This window comes from Oncorhynchus mykiss, chromosome 23 (genome assembly GCF_013265735.2).
Source record: "Oncorhynchus mykiss isolate Arlee chromosome 23, USDA_OmykA_1.1, whole genome shotgun sequence".
Taxonomy (NCBI): Eukaryota; Metazoa; Chordata; class Actinopteri; order Salmoniformes; family Salmonidae; genus Oncorhynchus; species Oncorhynchus mykiss.
In genome coordinates this window covers 52,664,679-52,678,713 of record NC_048587.1, presented here as the reverse complement: position 1 = coordinate 52,678,713, position 14,035 = coordinate 52,664,679, and positions in this window count along the sequence as shown.

The window sequence follows — 14,035 nt, the reverse complement described above, 5'->3', positions numbered from 1 at the left end:
CTGTAGTTTAAGGGGGGTCTCTACTGTCCATTTCCAGCGTAGTTTTTTGGGGAGGTCTCTGCTGTCCACTCTGTAGTTTTATGGGGTTTCTCTACAACTCTAGTGTAGTTTTAGGGGGGTCTCTACTGTCCATTTCAAGTGTAGTTTTAAGGGGTGTCTCTGCTGTACACCTCAGTAGTTTAGTGTGGGGGGGGGGGGGGGGGGGGGGGGGTCTGTACTGTCCATAACCTTATTTTAGGAGGGGTCTCTACTGTCCATCTCTATTGTATTTGTGGGGGGTGTCTCTTCTGTCCATTTCCAGTGTCATTTTAGGGGTTCTCTACTATCCATCTCCATTGTAGTTTTAGGGGGGTCGCTACTGTCCATCTCTATAGTTTCAGTAGGCCGTCTCTACAGGTCATCTCCAGTGTCGTTTTTTTCGGGGGGGCTACTGTCCATCTCTGTAGTTTTAGGGAGGGGGAGTCTCTACTATCCATTTTCATTGTAGTTTTTTTTGGTGGGGGCTACTGTCTGTCTCTGTAGTTTTAGGGGAGCTTCTCTACTGGCCATCTATAGTTAAGTTTTAATAGTGCTCTCTACTATCCATTTCCAGTGTAGTTTTAACGGGTGTCTCTACTGTCTATATCTACTGTCTATGTAGTTTTAAGGGTGTTCTTTACCGTCCATATCCATTGCAGTTTTAGGGGGGTCTCTACTGTCCATCTCTGCTGTAGTTTTAGTGGGTGAGTCTCTACAGTCCATCTCTACTGTAGTTTTAGGGGGTGAGTCTCTACAGTCCATCTCTACTGTAGTTTTAGGGGATGAGTCTCTACAGTCCATCTCTACTGTAGTTTTAGGGGGTGAGTCTCTACAGTCCATATCCAGTTTAGTTTTATGGGGAGTCTCTACTGTCCATCTCTACTGTAGTTTTAGTGGGTGAGTCTCTACAGTCCATATCCAGTTTAGTTTTATGGGGGAGTCTCTACTGTCCATCTCTACTGTAGTTTTAGGGAGTGAGTCTCTACAGTCCATATCCAGTTTAGTTTTATGGGGAGTCTCTACTGTCCATCTCTACTGTAGTTTTAGGGAGTGAGTCTCTACAGTCCATATCCAGTTTAGTTTTATGGGGAGTCTCTACTGTCCATCTCTACTGTAGTTTTAGGGAGTGAGTCTCTACAGTCCATATCCAGTTTAGTTTTATGGGGAGTCTCTACTGTCCATCTCTACTGTAGTTTTAGGGGGTGAGTCTCTACAGTCCATATCCAGTTTAGTTTTATGGGGAGTCTCTACTGTCCATCTCTACTGTAGTTTTAGGGAGTGAGTCTCTACAGTCCATATCCAGTTTAGTTTTATGGGGAGTCTCTACTGTCCATCTCTACTGTAGTTTTAGGGAGTGAGTCTCTACAGTCCATATCCAGTTTAGTTTTATGGGGAGTCTCTACTGTCCATCTCTACTGTAGTTTTAGGGGGTGAGTCTCTACAGTCCATATCCAGTGTACATTTAGGTGGGGGAGTTTCTACTGTTAATCTCCAGTGTAGTTTTATTGGGGAGGTCTCTTGTGTCCATCTCCAGTGTAGTTCTCTACTAAGTCCAGTTGGTGTAAGGGGGACAATCAAGGACTCACACACAGAAAGGAGAGTGTGCAGCAGCTTTAATGAGGCCTCTACTTCCTGCACAACTGACATCACTGTACTTGTCATAGGTCATACAATATGGTCCTACTGTATACTGTGGTAATGTGTTTGACTTGACTAGTCATAGGTCATGTATGGGCTAATCGTGTCTGTGGTAATGTGTCTCTACTGTCCAGCTCCAGTGAAGTTTTATGGGGATTCTCTACTGTTCATCTCCAGTTTAGTTTTATGGGGAGTCTCTACTGTCCATCTCCAGTGAAGTTTTAAGTGGTCTCTACAGTCCATTTTAAGTGAAGTTTTGGGGGTGGTCTCAAATATTTATTTCCAGTGTAGTTTTAAGGGATGTCTCTACTGTCTATCTTGACAGTTGTATGAGGGGGGTCTCGACTTTCCATCTCTGTAGTTTTAGGGGGTCACTATTGTGCATCTCTACTGTAGGTTTAGGGGGGGGGGGGGGGGGTCTCTACTATCCATCTACAGTGTAGTTTTAGTGTGTGTGTGTGTGGGGGGGGGGGGGGTCTCTACTGTCCATCTCTGTGGTTTTAGGTGGGGCCTCTACTGTACATCTCCAGTGTAGTTTTAGGGCGGGGTCTGTACTGTCCATCCATTTTGTTTTAGGGGGGAGGCTCTACTTTCCATCTCCAGTGTAGTTTTAGTGGAGTGTCTCTTCTGTCCATCTCTGTAGTTTTAGGTGGGGTCTCTACTGTCCATCTCCAGTGTAGTTTTAGGGCGGGGCCTGTACTGTCCATCTATTTTGTTTTAGAGGGAGTGACTCTACTGTCCATCTCCAGTGTAGTTTTAATGGGTGTCTACTGTCCATCTCTGAAGTTTTAGTGGTGGGGGTGCTCTCTACTGTCCATCTCCAGTGTAGTTTTAGGGCGGGGTCTTTACTGTCCATCTATTTTGTTTTAGAGGGAGTGACTCTACTGTCCATCTCCAGTGTAGTTTTAATGGGTGTCTACTGTCCATCTCTGAAGTTTTAGTGGTGGGGGTGCTCTCTACTGTCCATCTCCAGTGTAGTTTTAGAGGGAGGGGGGGGGGTCTCTACTAACCATCTCCAGTGTAGTTTTAGGGGGTGTGTTTGGGGGGGGGGGTCTCTACTGTCCATCTATGTGGTTTTAGGTGGGGCCTCTACTGTACATCTCCAGTGTAGTTTTAGGGAGAGGTCTGTATTGTTCATCTATTTTGTTTTAGAGGGGGTGACTCTACTGTCCATCTCTAGTGTAGTTTTAAGGGGTGTCTCTTCTGTCCATCTCCAGTGTAGTTTTAGGGGGTGTCTACTGTCCATCTCCATTGTAGGTTTAGAGGGAGGGGGGTGGTCTCTACTATCCATCTCCAGTTTAGTTTTTGGGGTGCGTCTCTACTGTGCATCTCTAGTGTAGTAGTTTTAGGGGGGCTTCTACTGCCCATCTCCAGTGTAGTTTTAGGGGGGGCTTCTACTGTGCATCTCCAGTGTAGTAGTTTTAGGGGGGCTTCTGCTGTCAATCTCGAGTGTAGTTTTAGGGGGGGTCTCTACTGTCTCTCTCTGTAATTTTATGGGGGTGGGGTTCTCTACTAAGTCCAGTTGGTGTAAGGGGAACGATCAGGGACTCACACACTGAGAGGAGAGTGTGCATCAGCTTTAAGGAGGCCTCTACTTCCTGCACAACTGACATCACTGTACTTGTCATAAGTAATACAATATGGTCCTACTGTATACTGCGGTAATGTGTTTGTCTTGACTAGTCATAGGTCATGTATGGGCTAATACTGTCTATGGTAATGTGTTAGGCTTGAATAGTCATGAGGGGCCTATATTGTATGGGGTTATGTGTTAACCTTGACTGGTCATGGACGGGCCTATAATGTCTGAGGTAATGTGTTAGGCTGACTAGTCATACAGGCGCTTATTGTGTAACTATGGAGTTAGCTAAACTAGTGAATGGTGGCTGTCCATCTCCATTGAGTGGTGACATTTCCAATGATTGGTCATGCTGACCTTTCCTATTGTGAACCAGTCACCCAAGAAGGACCCGTAACCCACCTGTTCTCTATTGAACCCAACACTGACTCCCCTAAGCCTTTATCACTGTAAATAATTCAAACAGGCCAAACAAACATCTGACAAAGAGTGATGGTTTGCATGATACCTTTTTATATAAGAGGGAGAGAGAGAAAGAGAGATGTAGAGAGAGGAGAGAGAGAAACCTGTGGGCTGCCAAACGACTCCTCTGGAGCTCATTAAGTTTTCATAATGAAAAATGTTTTTTTAATGATGACCTTTTGAGAAAGAAAAAAAGAGAAAATACTAAAGAGAAACCTCAGCATGTCATCTGTTCCAGACTTGATCATTCAGTCAGTCTAACTGTGCTGCTCCCTCTGCTCTGCCAATATCATGTGTAGAGTAGGGTCTTCACCCGCCAACCCCCCACTTTCTGATGAAGCATCATCCAAGAAGAGCACACACACACACACACACACACACACGCACACACAATAACAGAGTGCATGACCTGGTGCCCTACGAAGCTTCATCATAAGCATCAGTACAAAAAAGTTATAAAATGTATGCACTCTGGATAAGATTGTTTGCAACATGAGTAAATTGTAAAAATTGCAAACGGAAGCTCCATCTGCATCTGATTATAATATGCTGCCTGGTGCTTCATGAGGTGACATGACATCCCGAACAACTGATGCTCTGCTTTACGTATAAAATGTGTATAAAACAAACAGAAAACATTGAAATCTCCTCACTGATGTTCATATGATCGGCTGGATGTCTGTTACATTCCTTGATCCCTCCCTCCTTCTGAGATGCCAACATCTACGTGATAGTGACTAGGCTGGGTCATCTAGGTGATTAATGGTTTATGTTGGCCTGGTGTGGTTCCCAATCAAAGACAGCTGTTTATCGTTGTCTTTGATTGGGGATCATATTTAGCCAGCCATTTCCTCATTGTGCTTTGTGCGATCTTGTCTACAGATAGTTGCCTGTGTGCACACCAGTAGCTTCACGTTTCATTTGTGCTCGTTTTTTTTGTTTGGTGAGTTTCTATTAATCAAAGTATGTGGAACTCTACGCACGCTGCGCCTTGGTCCAATCATTTCGACGAGCGTGACATTACAGTACTTCACCACATTGTCCTAGGCTCTTGTGCAGGCTCTAGGTCCAATGTGAGCTTCAAAGGTTATATTAATCCATGAAAAACTACACTATTTTTCATTTAAAAAAATGCAGATGTTACAATGTTGTTATAACCATGAGAAATGAAACACAATGGGAAGTATACCTTGTGACAGTTTCTTTATTCCTGATTTAAAAAAAAGTACAATCCAATCTCGTAATTTAATGTGATGAATAGGGTAATAGAGAATACTAAGTAACAGTTTTTTTCTAATTCAAGAATGAATGACAATAAATGACTGTAATCAAATTCAAATGTTGATGCACAATAACGAGTTCATTACCTGAATGCATCTCTATAGCCGAGGCGTTAACAAAATATCCATACAAATATGATTAGGTCTCTCATAGACTAGTAGGCCTTGTAGAAAGAGGGTCAATCAAGGTAGGTCTTCAAAATGAACGTAGCATTGGAAAAAATACATAAATCCAGCCATAGAGTATAACCTTTAATCATAAAAAATTAGAAGCATCAATCTATACAGAGTAAGCTTGACTAAATTCGAGCCCAGAATCTCACCGGATACTCTTTCGATTGTCTCATCTGGCTGCCACGAAAAGCCCGCACCTTGGAGACAGTGGATCACATCATTGCGGAGCTGCTGATCTGCTCGAAGTGTGTGCGTCCCACTGGCGATGTATTTCGCTGAACATGCTAGCTGTTCTCGGCGGCGAATCATCAACAAATTCCGTCTTGGTGTTTCCGAAAAAATGTAAGTTATGGATCGCAAATCACCATACAACAACATCTCTCCAACTACAGACACCAGTGTCTCAGGTCAGGCAGCTTCTGTTCCCTCAAAAACATATTTTAATCCCAAGTCCACCGTTTGTCCCATTGTCCAGAATCCCACACTAAATGCATTTGCCAAGAAGGTCAATTTTGATGTGGAGTATCTGTTTAAGGGTAAAATTGACTCCAACCAAACATGACATAATCTTTCTAAGACAGAGAGGGATGCAGTTGAATCATTGTCCAGAAATGAACAGATTTTGGTTAAAAAAGCAGACAAAGGTGGTGCTACAGTAGTGTGGAGTAAAGACAAATATATGACAGAAGCCTATCGTCAATTAGACATTGATGAATTCTACCAATCTCTTACCTTCAACCCTACAGAGGACCTAAAAACTGAATTGAAAGGGATCCTCACAGAAGCTAAGGAGAATGACTATATTTCAGACAATGAGTTCAAATGTCTTTTCAATGGCAGTCTGGCAATCTTCTTCCAAAAATCCACAAATATCTTTAAAATCCCCCAGGCAGACCAGTCACTAAGTTAGAGATGGGTTCTGTCAGACTTTCATTAACACTAATGACTGGTCTGCCTGGGAGATTTTCAAGATGTTTGTGGATTTTTGGAAGACGTCTTTTCTGACGTCACTCCCAGCCTATCTTCAAGATACCACAGATGTGTTGAACAAAATGAAGGAGTTGAACAATATAGGCACAGCTTCCTTTTTAGTCACCATGGATGTGGTCTCTACACACCACCATTGAACATGAACGAGGTTTGGCTGCTATGCACCATTTCTTGAGTACCAGACCTGAAACTGAGATGCCTCCTACAGAATTCATTGTCTCACTGACTGAATGGACTCTTAGTCATAACATCTTTATCTTTCAGGACCGTATTAAACAGGTCAAAGGGTGTGCCATGGGAGCTACAGCCCTTCCTACGCTGGTTTGTACTTGGGTAAATGGGAAAATGACTTCATTTTGAATCCTTCTAATATCCATTTCTTTGACTGGATTATATGGTGGGGACTCTATATTGATGATGTTTGCCTGTTTTGGTCCGGAATACCAATCTGAGGGCAGACAGCTTTCACCCCAAAAGGCCAAAAGAGAATATTCCATATGGCCAATTGCAAAGAGTCAGCAGAATTTGCGATCAGGAAACAGACTACAGTGTCAAATCTGCTGAATTGGAGAATTGCTTCTTGAATCGGGGCTACAGCGTTCAGGTCCTGAAAGATGCAGGTATAAGGGCTGGATTACTTGACAGAGAGAACTTGTTGCGAAGGGGAGTGCCTCGTGATACATCAGAGAGAGTGTATTTTTTTTTAAAAATACAGCACTGAAGCAGAGAGCTTTAAAATAATCATTAAAAATAATTGGGGAATCATCCAAAGTGATACGCTACTACGGCAAGTCTTTCCTGTGCCACCAGTCATAAGCTTTAAGAGATGTCCGAGCCTAAATGACAAATTAGTCCACAGTTATCTTCCGGGTGACTCTCAAAAACAAAAACTTGTCTTGACCACAAACCCAAGGGCTCTTTTAAATGTAACCATTGCAACCATTGCAGAAATATTGCACAGAAAAAAGTATTTTGTTGACACAGCTTCTAAAATGAAATATTACATCAAGCATTTCATTAACTGCAAAACCACTCATGTCATCTATAGATTGTAATGTCCACAGTGCAAGGTGTTCTACATTGGACGGACAAAGATACGCCTTCAAGACTGCTTAGCGGAACACAAGTACGCTATACTGGTAGGCAATGAAGACTACCCCATGGCAAGGCACTACAAGTCCTTACACCATAGCAACCCTGTCTCCCTACGAGCCATGGGTATCGATCATGTTCCGGCCTCTATTAGAAAAGGGGATCGTCTTAAACAGTTAAACCAAAGAGAAGGTTTTTGGATTTACTAACTACAGGCCACTAAATACCCTGGTTTAAATGAAGATATGGATTTACAAACTACAGGCCACTAAATACCAAGATTTAAATGAATATATGGATTTACTAACAACAGGCCACTAAGTACCCTGGTTTAAATGAAGATGTGGATTTACAAACTACAGGCCACTAAGTACCCTGGTTTAAATGAAGATGTGGATTTACTAACTACAGGCCACTAAATACCCTGGTTTAAATGAATATATGGATTTACAAACTACAGGCCACTAAGTACCCTGGTTTAAATGAAGATATGGATTTACAAACTACAGGCCACTAAATACCCTGGTTTAAATGAAGATATGGATTTACAAACTACAGGCCACTAAGTACCCTGGTTTAAATGAAGATGTGGATTTACTAACTACAGGCCACTAAATACCCTGGTTTAAATGAATATATGAATTTACAAACTACAGGCCACTAAGTACCCTGGTTTAAATGAAGATATGGATTTACAAACTACAGGACACCAAATACCCTGGTTTAAATGAAGATATGGATTTACAAACTACAGGCCACTAAATACCCTGATTTAAATGAAGATATGGATTTCTCACCCTTCCTGTAGGGTCGTGATAGGTCAATTTGCTGTCATCTAGTGGACATTTTGCTCAATCTCACTCAGGTATGTTTAGACTGTTGTTGTTCATGTTTGCTGTGTTCTAGTGTACTATGGAATATATTCCTTTCTTATTCTTAACACTTGTCCCGGTCATATTTAACGTTTGAACTACCTTTCTAAGTGTTTTGATACTTCTAGCTTGGAGTTGTATTTTTTTTTTTTATAACATATCTACAGTATTTCACTTTTTAATGTGTATAGTATTGTTTACTAGGGATGTCCAATGAATTCTGTAACCACTCCCTCTTCAACTTAGGGCTGATTGGAAAAAGCTGTTCAAAATAGGACATTGTATTATTTCTTTGTACTCCCTGACGAAGGCCATGCAGCCGAAAGGCGTCGGAATTTTAAAACCTTGTTTCTATTGAACATGCCATACAAATAAAGGCATTTTAATGAATTATATGAAGAGTGCCTTGGTCCTCCTTTCTTTTTGATACAACTGACTGATCGATTTCATCAATCATTTTGACTCTCAGCTTCCACTGTGTCTATGCTGATGAATGCCCTGATCTCCGGCCAGTCAATTGCTTAAATTACATTGTTGTTTAGTCTACTTGATTTATTATTCTATTTAGTCTTGTAATAGATCTGAAAATGATGCATTAACCATGAATTAACCGACTGTTTGCTTATAATGAGGGGCGTCCCACGTTTAACCTGGACACAAAAAGTTGGAGTTGGAGATTGCGCTGGCTTCAGCCATGACTGCATGAGAGAGAAATTAAACATCTGCACGTCGCCTGCAGGTGTGAGCGTGTGTGTTTCACTGTCCAATCCAGAGCTTGAACATGATCTGAGAGTGTGATCTGAGGCTGTCTGGTCTCTTGCGCATCAACTTGGGAAAGCCTCAAGGGAGAGCGGACAGTGCATTATAAAGAAAGTAGCACGTGCATTGCCCAAAAAATAACACCTGCATTTTTTTTGTAGGGTGTGGAGAAAAGTGAGGTGGGGCATCCGTTCAACTTTGTCCAGCCTAAAGGTCTTTCTTACTCTCGCTCCACAATCAGTACACCTGGACATTGTTTCATGTGGAACAGGAACGATAAGTCTATGGATATGTTGATGGAGGAAAGACGCAGCAGTATGACCACCTCTGAGCATTCAGTTTCATGACTTCAGAGAGAGAGGGTCAATTTCAAACCCCTTTCTGACATAATAAAGCCTGTAACGATTTGCATTACTGTTCCTAGATGGCTTTTAGAGACTCACAAACATTGGCTGTTTGTTTGTTTAATCTAATGTTTTGTCACTAAAACATTGGAGGACATAGATGATAAAATAGAACAATGCTCTTTGTCTATCTGTAGAACTCAAGGTGTCATCACCTCTGTCACACTTGACCATAAAGCCCAAACAAAAACAGATCGCTTGAAATGTCCCAGTCAGCTGGAGGTTACAGATAAGCCAGTGATATTTCACAGCTGACAGTAATCAAAGCTGACACACTTAATGCTCTTCTCTCAGCATAAATTTGGAAGACTGGGGTTACTTGAATCTGTAACTCTACCTACATTATTGTACATATTACTTCAACTAACCGGTGCCCCCGCACATTGACTCTGTACCAGTACCCCTCTGTATATAGTCTCGCTATTGTTGTTTTACTGTTGCTCTTTAATTACTTGTAACTTTAATTTCTTACTCTTATCCGTATTTTTCAAACTGCATGGTTGGTTAGGGGCTCGTAAGTAAGCATTTCCCATTGTATTCGGCGCATATGACTAATAACATTTGATTCGATTTTTGATTTGATTTGAGATATGGGGTCAGTCTCTAATGGGGACCACCGATTTGGAGAACTTAGCCTTCCTTCCCCCTTGTATTTTCTTAAACTTGTAGACATCCACAATGTCTAAGTCTGGAGAGGGAGAGGGCAGTGTTGATCCGCTTGGAAGTCTTCTACCCTGAAGATTCTCAGAAGGAATGGAGTTCCTGTTCAACATCTCTGGCCACGCCGGAACGCCATGATGGAATGTCCATTATGATGTATGGCCCAAGACTGTCACATTGAAATTCTTCTGCCTGGTCTTTTGATGCCACAGACTGTAGCAGGCATGTGATGAATGTCTGGCCTACATTTCAGATGTAAGTGCTCCCATAGATTACTGCAACACTTCGGACACTGCACTGGCACAAATGTGTTTTCATGACACCTCATCTTTCTTCTGTCTCAACTCTTTCCCACCTCCCCCCAATATTCCACGGACCTTTTGACAAATAGGGCAAAAAAAAGTATCCAATCAGATTTCCATTTGAAAGAAAGAAGATTGAGAGAGTGAAGGGTTGAAGGGGGATAGACTGAATGCTCCAGGGGTATATTTAGTGACTGTGGACCACACCTAGGTTCAAGACTATTTGAAATAGTTTCAGATGCTTTCAGGGTTTGCTTTGGGATGCCTAGGGTGCTGGGTGGACACAATTTTAGGGGTTTAATATTAGGTGTTTAATATTAGGTGTTTAATATTAGGGGTTTAATGTTAAGGGTTTAATATTAGGTGTTTAATATTAAGGGTTTAATATTAGGTGTTTAATGTTAAGGGTTTAATATTAGGTGTTTAATGTTAGGTGGTTTATATTAAGGGTTTAATATTAGGTGGTTTATATTAAGTGTTTAATATTAAGTGTTTTATATTAAGGGTTTAATATTAGGTGTTAAATATTAAGGGTTTAATGTTAGGTGTTTAATATTAGGGGTTTAAAATTAGGTGTTTAATATTAAGGGTTTAATATTAGGTGTTTAATGTTAGGTGGTTTATATTAAGGGTTTAATATTAGGTGGTTTATATTAAGGGTTTAATATTAGGTGTTTAATATTAAGGGTTTTATATTAAGGGTTTAATATTAGGTGTTAAATATTAAGGGTTTAATATTAGGTGTTTAATATTGGGTGTTTAATATTAAGGGTTTAATATTAGGTGTTTAATATTAGGTGTTTAATATTAGGGGTTTAATATTAAGGGTTTAATATTAGGTGTTTAATATTAAGGGTTTAATATTAGGTGTTTAATGTTAAGGGTTTAATATTAGGTGTTTAATGTTAGGTGGTTTATATTAAGGGTTTAATATTAGGTGGTTTATATTAAGTGTTTAATATTAAGTGTTTTATATTAAGGGTTTAATATTAGGTGTTAAATATTAAGGGTTTAATGTTAGGTGTTTAATATTAGGGGTTTAAAATTAGGTGTTTAATATTAAGGGTTTAATATTAGGTGTTTAATGTTAGGTGGTTTATATTAAGGGTTTAATATTAGGTGGTTTATATTAAGGGTTTAATATTAGGTGTTTAATATTAAGGGTTTTATATTAAGGGTTTAATATTAGGTGTTAAATATTAAGGGTTTAATATTAGGTGTTAAATATTAAGGGTTTAATGTTAGGTGTTAAATATTAGGTGTTTCATATTAAGTGTTTAAGGTTAGGGGTTTAATATTAGGTGTTTTATTTTAAGGGTTCAAGGTTAGAGGTTTAATATTAGGTGTTTAATATTAGGTGTTTAATATTAGGTGTTTAATATTAGGTGTTTAATATTAAGGGTTTAATATTAGGTGTTTAATATTAAGTGTTTAAGGTTAGGGGTTTAATATTAGGTGTTTAATATTAGGTGTTTAATATTAGGTGTTTAATATTAGGTGTTTAATATTAGGTGTTTAATATTAAGGGTTTAATATTAGGTGTTTAATATTAAGTGTTTAAGGTTAGGGGTTTAATATTAGGTGTTTAATATTAAGTGTTTAAGGTTAGGGGTTTAATATTAGGTGTTTAATATTAAGGGTTTAATATTAGGTGTTTAATATTAAGTGTTTAAGGTTAGGGGTTTAATATTAGGTGTTTAATAATAAGTGTTTAAGGTTAGGGGTTTAATATTAAGTGTTTAAGGTTAGGGGTTTAATATTAAGTGTTTAATATTAGGTGTTTAATATTAGGGGTTTAATATTAGGGGTTTAATATTAGGTGTTTAATAATAGGGGTTTAATATTAGGTGTTTAATATTAGGTGTTTAATATTAGGGGTTTAATATTAGGGGTTTAATATTAGGGGTTTAATATTAGGTGTTTAATATTAGGGGTTTAATATTAGGTGTTTAATATTAGGTGTAAAGAGAACCATCAGTCTACTCCTGCTGATGTTCTGATGGTCCCCCCACTCCTACACCCAAGCCGCCCTACTCTGGACACACACACACACACACACACACACACACACACACACACACACACACACACACACACACACATACACACACACACACACACACACACACACACACACACACACACACACACACACACACACACACACACACACACACACACACACACACACCAGCATGCACCTCCACACAGCTGGGAATTATTTGGCTTTAGCAGAACTTCAGTTGAATAATGAGGATATTTACCCCTGGGTCATGACCTGAGTTGACCCCTGACCTCTACAAGGCACTGATACCTGATGGGGACTTTGACAGTGACTGGCCCAGACACACTGAGTGCATCCCAAATGTCTTGCTATTCCCTATATAGTGCACTACTTTTGACCAGAGCGCTATGGTCAAAGGTAGTGCACTAGAGAATGGGGTGTCATTTGGTGCCCACAGGTTTGCCAGAGCAGTGACCTCCAACCAGCTCTGACTGATTGGAAGAGGATGATTGGATGATTGTTATCCACAGAAGGAGTCACATCTCCTTTTGTTAAACAAGAGTAGGAAGTATGTTGTAATTAAAAAGCACAGGGACAGACGGAAGTCCATCCGAGACGGAGAAAGGGAGAGGCTGGAACACTCTCTCCTGTCTGCTGTTCTGCGGTTTAACTTAAAGAATACTCATTGACTTCTCATAAACGACAGACTTGTTACCGCTGCTACTGTTTTCCATTTATTATAACTATTTTACCACCTCAACTTAATCCACATTCCACATCAGCAAGAAATACTGTACGAAGATTGCATGTTCGTGGGTTTCTGTTACCCCGAATGCCCTTTGAGCTAACTGAATAGTCAATATGATAATTGAGTGTTGTTGTTTTTAATGGAAGTTTGATTATTTTAATCAGTTTGTCTCTTTCATTACAGTTTTTCTCAATAGCTAAAACACAATTTCTGAAAATTTGTTCCATTTCCTGAAAACATTAAACACAAATCCTCATCTTCAAGCACTATATACATAACCTCTGACTCCTCTAGCAAAATGAAACATTCGCCTCAAAACAGTTTTACCTGTGTTCAAAATCAAACACTGCTCTCAAATCATAAACAAAGTGATCAAAATGATATACACTCTCAAGCAGTCAGTAAACAATCCCCCCGAAAAATAGAAAACACATTGTTAAAAACATACAATTCTCAATTTTGTTTTTTGTTCTTCCTTCTCCTTGTACCCCTATTTTTACAGTACTGCACCCTGCATCTCACAAACTTGTCTCTGTGATACTGTAATTCTTGTTCTTGGTTGATATGAACCTGCAACCAGTCAAAATCTGTTGAGCAGTCAGTACTGTTACAGTTTTTTTTGATTGCTTACAGTTTTTTTTGATTGCTTAAGCACGATTTTCAAAACAGGGCCCGTGTTTTCAAAACACTACACACAATTAGCACAACCACACACCCAAATAGCAAAACACCACAGATCCTTTGCAAAATTAAACACTCTTGTAAAAACTATACACTTCTTTTTAAAAACCACACTTTGTTACCATATGAAACACACACGTTTCACATTACTATGCTCTGTTGACACGAGTTACACTCTGCTGTGATAAACCTAAAACACTTTTAGCACTTCTACTTCCCTATGATTAGAGTAGGCTACTATCAACAAAGTACAAATATAATGTAAATTCACCAAGCACTACAAAAGACCAATGTTGCAGACTGAAGAAACTAATTTATTTCTCAACACGCCCAAAATGTTGACATGGAGATTCATAATACTGTAACCAAAC